Consider the following 6,885-nt stretch of genomic DNA (forward strand, 5'->3'; position numbering starts at 1 on the left):
TTTTTAAATAACAGCGGAGAGGAAAAACATAAGCTTTAAAGTACATTTTCAGCAATTCTACAAGTTTTGCCATGAGACAGAGAGAAGATTTTACAATTCATGCAATTCCTCTCATTTTGCTATATGGCGGAGAGAAAAATAAGCAGTTTTACAGCTAATTTCCTGAAATTCTACACATATTTGCAAAGGAGAGAAATATTTGATATCTGAGTGAAAATGACTAACTAAATCAATGGGGGCCCCTGGTTGGTAATTCAACCATGATTACTACAAGTTTAGATAGCTGGCTGACTTACTTACCAATAAAACAAATGTTTGCTGACATGGGGTAATTGAGTGACTGTCAGTGACTGACATTACAAGAGAAAAACTGCTGATGTCACATTTAGAAGTTGCTACTATTATAACTCTCAACAGTAAGTTAAAACCCCAACTGAATTCCCCCCCCAAAAAAACATGAATATATTTGTTTTTGTTTTTGGAAATTGATCCGCTGTTGCCCATCCCTGGTATACAATGCTTTCCTCCCTGTGACATAGTCTCACAGCGAATCTGTCTGTCACCTGGAAAAATCTGCAGACATGCTTTTCACTATGCCCTTGATTCCAGCTGGCATCTTGATGGCAGACATGGACTCACGTATCCTGTCTATTAGTCCGTGAAACATCATCAGGACACTGTGGTAGTTCTCAGCAGCTGAAACCTCATAGAAGTCACAGTCTGTTGTGAGGGCTAGCGGTCTACCCTTCTCACTGAGGACTGTCCGTCTGTGATTCAAGTCCCTCTTGTTGCCCACAATCACTATGGGAACCTTGTCCATGCCCAGGTAGTCCTTGGTGGCCCTGTCACAGATGTTTACCAGAACAAAAACTGTCCGCCCACTGGACTCCCTTCTCATATAGAGAGGTCTCCATGGACAAATCCTGGAAAAGGGGAAAAGATATATACAGTTGATATAGGCTTGCTTGGATCAAAGAGTGATAGATTTTGTATTGGGAAATTACCAATCTTAGGATAAGTTAGTCAGTACATGTAAGCCCTATTTCTCTGGGCCGATTGTGTCCAGTCACTGTGGCCCTGCATGGTGCAAGTAAAATGGGACTCATTCATGCCAACGACAACCAGGCGCTTCTCTGCAGTAATACTCACTCCACTACGGGAAAATGGCAGCATCATACACTGTATCTGTGTGTACCATAAAGGCACTAATAAAGTAGCCTATGCGTGTGTGTGGGTGTGCTCGACGGCACGTGCGTACATATTGAAAGTGCATGAGTGTGTGTGTGTGTAATCTCTTCAGATCTCTGTGCAGTGCCGCCAGGCAGAGGCCTGACCCTGCCGTGTGTTCTGCTGCCTGTGTAAGAGCCCTCATTATCACCCTGTGCATAGAGAGATGGCTTACAGAGCTGTCCCAATACAGCAGTGTAGCGCTCACTGACAGACAGCTCCAGACCAGAGGCATCCGTCTCCTGTCACCTGACTAAGAGAGAGTTTAGATTATTTCACAAGCAACAGAATAACTGAAACCTAAAGGCTAACAAGTGCTGTTTATCTTGATTGATGCTAGACAAAAGGGACTTGCAAGTATAAAGGAGGTAATGGTGCTTTCTTAGCGAGTACCGCTTCCTCCTGACTTGGCTCACACCGAGTCTTAAAACCAGGACCTCTGCTTTTAATAGCAGACGTGACTGTCCTCCCGAAGCGTTTTACCAGTCGCAGCAGGTGAGTAGTAAGTTTCACACATCCCCATGTGCTACACCAGCATAGCAGTGCTTCAATGTTCATTTTAGTTCATCATCATGTTTTGAGTTGAGTAGCCGAAGAGAAATCATGCAGTGTTATTGAAGTAAATTGACTAGCAGTGAAAGTACTCTGAATTTTCACCAATTAGAGGCAGTAGGGGTGGGAGCAGGATTATGGTTACCAGCTCCCTCAGTGTCAGAATGACTTCCTGGCCAGCATAGGAAGACCATAGTAAGTGTGCAGCCAGTGCACTTGAGAAGAACAGGTCTGCAGGGGGCCTTAGTAATCTGCTGGGAAGTTCAGAAATGGCAACGGGATATTGGATAGCTGGGATCTTTTAACAATTACTGCATTTCTTCAGGTTTTTTTCTTCAGCAAAAGGTCAATTTAGCCTCAACAGTTTTACAGTTCACACATTCCAGAACCCCTGCTGACCATGGTGGATAGAGAGACATTTATTATGTTCAACATAGGAGGGCCAAGCACAGGAAGCAGCTCTTTCAGTAGTTTAGTTGGAATAGGGTCCAGTATGCAGCTTGAAGGTTTAAAGGCCATGATTATTTTCATCATTGTGTCAAGAGATATAGTACTAAAACACTTGAGTGTCTCCCTTGATCCTAGGTCCTGGCAGAGTTGTGCAGACTCAGGACAACTGAGCTTTGGAGGAATACGCAGATTTAAATAGGAGTCCGTAATTTGCTTTCTAATGATCATGATTGTAACGATCCTGACCTGTTTTATGTTGTTTTTGTATGTTTAGGTCAGGCCATGTGTTTTGGGTGGGCAGTCTATGTTATCTGTTTCTATGTTGGTTTTGGGTTGCCTGGTATGGCTCTTAATTAGAGGCAGGTGGTTTGCGTTTTCCTCTAATTAAGAGTCATATTTAGGTAGGGCGTTCTCACTGTTTGTTTGTGGGTGATTGTCTCCTGTGTCGTTGAATGTATTTACCATACGGGACTGTTTGGCTGTTCGTTTATTTTGATGTCGTCTGTTTCCTGTCCGTGAGTTTACGAAGTTTAGTTATGTAAGTTTATGTTCAGGTTTCGTCAACGTCGTTTTCTTGTTTTGTATTTTTGAAAGTGTTTTGTTTTTTCGTGTTGCCATCATAGTTTTTTCCAAATAAAGAGATGGCCTATTTTCCTACTGCTGCATTTTGGTCTGATGATCCTTCTCTCCTCTCCTCGTCCGAGGATGAGGAGAGAGACAGCCCTTACAATGATCTTTTCCTCAAAGAAGTTCATGAATTTATTACTGCTGAAGTGAAAGCCATCCTCTCTTGGGGAATGCTGCTTTTTAGTTAGCTTGCGACAGTATCAAAAATACATTTTGGATTGTTCTTATTTTCCTCAATTTAGTTGGAAAAATAGGATGATCGAGCAACAGTGAGGGCTCTTCGATACTGCACGGTACTGTCTTTCCAAGCTAGTCGGAAGACTTACAGTTTGGTGTGGCGCCATTTCCGTTCTAATTTTCTGGAAGCTTGCTTCAGAGCTCGGGTATTTTCTGTATACCAGGGAGTTAGTTTCTTATGACAAATGTTTTTAGATTTTAGGGGTGCGACTGCATCTAGGGTATTGCGCAAGGTTAAATTGAGTTCCTCGGTTAGGTGGTTAACAGATTTTTGTCATCTGACGTCCTTGAGTAGGCAGAGGGAGTCTGGAAGGGCATCAAGGAATCTTTGGGTTGTCTGAGAATATATAGCACGACTTTTGATTATCCTTGGTTGGGGTCTAAGCAGATTATTTGTTGCGATTGCAAATGTAATTGAAAAGTAATTAAATGTAATTAAATGGTGGTCCGATAGTCCAGGATTATGAGGAAAAAGATCCACAACATTTATTCCATGGGACAAAACTAGGTCCAGAGTATGACTGTGGCAGTGAGTAGGTCCGGAGACATGTTGGACAAAACCCACTGAGTTGATGATGGCTCCGAAAGACTTTTGGAGTGGGTCTGTGGACTTTTCCATGTAAATATTAAAGTCACCAAAAATTTGAATATTATCTGCTATGACTACAAGGTCCGATAGGAATTCAGGGAACTCAGTGAGGAACGCTGTATATGGCCCAGGAGGCCTGTAAACAGTAGCTATAAAAAGTGATTGAGTAGGCTGCATAGATTTCATGACTAGAAGCACAAAAGACGAAAATGTCGTTTTTTTTGTAAATTGAAATTTGCTATCGTAAATGTTAGCAACACCTCCATCTTTGTGGGATGCGCGGGGGATATGGTCACTAGTGTAACCAGGAGGTGAGGCCTCATTTAACACAGAAAATTCATCAGGCTTAAGCCATGTTTCAGTCAGGCCAATCACATCAAGATTATGATCAGTGATTAGTTAATTGACTATAACTGCCTTGGAAGTGAGGGATCTAACATTAAGTAGCCCTATTTTGAGATGTGAGGTATCACAATCTCTTTCAATAATGGCAGGAATGGAGGAAGTCTTTATTCCAGTGAGATTGCTAAGGCGAACACCACCATGTTTAGTTTTGCCCAACCTAGGTCGAGGCACAGACACGGTCTCAATGGGGATAGCTGAGCTGACTACACTGCCTGTGCTAGTGGCAGACTCCACTAAGCTGGCAGGCTGGCTAACAGCCTGCTGCCTGGCCTGCACCCTATTTCATTGTGGAGCTAGGGGAGTTAGAGCCCTGTCTATGTTCATAGATAAGATGAGAGAACCCCTCCACCTAGGATGGAGTCCGTCACTCCTCAACATGCCAGGGTTGGTCCTGTTTGTGGGTGAGTCCCAGAAAGAGGGACAATTATCTACAAATTCTATCTTTTGGGAGGGGCAGAAAACAGTTTTCAACCAGCGATTGAGTTGTGAGACTGCTGTAGAGCTCATCACTCCCTCTCCCCAACTGGGAGTGGGCCAGAGACAATTACTCGATGCCAACACATATTTCTAGCTGATTTACACGCTGAAGCTATGTTGCCCTTGGTGACCTCTGACTGTTTCATCCTAACATCGTTGGTGCCGACGTGGATAACAATATCCCTATACCCTCTACACTCGCCAGTTTAAGCTTTAGCCAGTACCATCTTCAGATTAGCCTTAACGTCGGTAGACCTGCCCCCTGGTAAACAGTGTATGATCGCTGGATGATTCGTTTTAAGTCTAATACTGCAGGTAATGGAGTTGCCAATGACTAGAGTTATCAATTTGTTAGAGCTAATGGTGGGAGGCTTCGGCGTCTCAGACACCGTAACGGGAGGAGTAGAGACCAGAGAAGGCTCGGCCTCTGACTCCGACTCGCTGCTTAATGGGGAGAACCGGTTGAAAGTTTCTGTCAGCTGAATGAGCGACACCGGTTGAGCATTCCTACAGCATTTCCCTCCAGAAGCCATGAGAAAGTTGTCAGGCTGCGGGGACCGTGCGAGGGGATTTATACTACTATCTGTACTTTCTGGTGGCACAGACGCTGTTTCATCCTTTCCTACACTGAAATTACCCTTGCCTAACGATTGCGTCTGAAGCTGGGCTTGCAGCACAGCTATCCTCGCCGTAAGGCGATCGTTCTCCTGTATATTATGAGTACAGCGACTGCAATTAGAAGGCATCATGTTAATGTTACTACTTAGCTTCGGCTGGTGGAGGTCCAGGCGAACCACGTCCAGATAAAGCGTCCGGATTTAAAAAGTTGAATGAAAAAAAAAACATTTGAGTGAGGGAAAAACTACAAATATGAATGGTAAAAAAACATAAATTTGTCAGGTCGCAAAGTAAGGTTAGCAACAAAACACACAGGAGCACGTAAACAAGTCTGCAAGTTGTGACCGGAAATGACTGCATGTGAGTCAATCCATTACAGTGTCATTCCATTTCTCCTTGCCATCACACAGCTCATGATTCCCTGAACAAACAGCAAGCAGGTCTAGCTGGAATAGTCCCACACAGAGGACAAATCCTGCTAGCTTTTCTGGGAAAAAAATTCTGATATTCTAATTAGCTGTAGGCCCAGATGACATATGGGTTGTTCCACCTCAAAAAGCAAAAGAAAGAGGATTTCGACATCCACCATCTCAGATTGTTCTGAAGTAATTTCTGTAGTTACCCACTGGGACCACACTGGTTGAATCAATGTTGTTTCCACGTCATTTCAATGAAATTACATTGAATAAATGTGGAATAGACATTGAATTGACATCTGTGCCCAGTGGGTAGTAACAGATACAATTAGCATTCCTGAAATATTATTTTGTTGTAATCTAATTTGCTCTATGAGAAATTAAGCTAATTGATTGCACCTAAATTGGCCATTTTAATTTATAGTACTCAGATAATATTCAATAAAATATAGTATCCAACAACTGATTTGGACCATACTTCTTCCTACTGTTGGATTCCCTAGGCAGTGCAACATCATTCATAACTCAAATGGATTTCTTAAGGGACTCTGTTGAATACAGACAAGCTCAGATTTCTGACTTCCTGTTTTGATTTCAACTCAGGATTTTGCCTGCCAATATGAGTTCTGTTAATCTCACAGACATAATTCAAACAGTTTTAGAAACTTTAGAGTGTTTTCTATCCAATACTAATAATAATATGCAAATATTAGCAACTATGACTGAGGGGCAGGCCGTTTGATATGGGCACCTTTCATCCAAGCTACTCAATACTGCCCCTTCAGCCATAAGAAGTTAATACCTGTGATTACTGTAAATATAGGGTGAGTCCCAGAAGGTAAGCCCGCAGAGGCTGGAACCTGCGAAGGGTAAGTCCTAGGGGTTAAATTCCGACGGGGTTGGTTACCTGCATAACCTATAACGGTGTGAGAGCCTAGATGTTGTAGCCATAAAAGTGTGTGTGTGAATGGTTGTGAAATAGTTGTGTGCCCTGTTGGGGTGGTGAACCATGGCAGATTATGTGGAAATCGGAAGACAAGTGTGAATAATTTTGGTGATGTGTGTTATCAATAATAGGGATATTGGAGGAGATACGGAACAAAGCCATTAAGTAATCCGTATTCTCCAGTAATACATTTGCAGGCGCAATGGTATCGGTTCTAATACAAAGTATTAAGTGCCGTGACCAATTCATTATTATCTGGGGGAGTGTGTAGTGCTATCTTAGAAAATAGTTAATAGAAGGTGGGTTATATAGACGAGAGTGAAGAAATCTAAAATACCCTG

The 6,885-nt window shown here is 42.7% G+C and overlaps 1 pseudogene; it reads right to left on the reverse strand.

Moving 5' to 3' along the window:
* Positions 1–559: 559 nt before the first annotated feature.
* On the reverse strand, positions 560–914 carry LOC129867714 (ras-related and estrogen-regulated growth inhibitor-like protein; annotated as a pseudogene).
* Positions 915–6,885: the final 5,971 nt, after the last annotated feature.

The sequence above is a fragment of the Salvelinus fontinalis genome, chromosome 12 (assembly GCF_029448725.1).
Source record: "Salvelinus fontinalis isolate EN_2023a chromosome 12, ASM2944872v1, whole genome shotgun sequence".
Taxonomy (NCBI): domain Eukaryota; kingdom Metazoa; phylum Chordata; class Actinopteri; order Salmoniformes; family Salmonidae; genus Salvelinus; species Salvelinus fontinalis.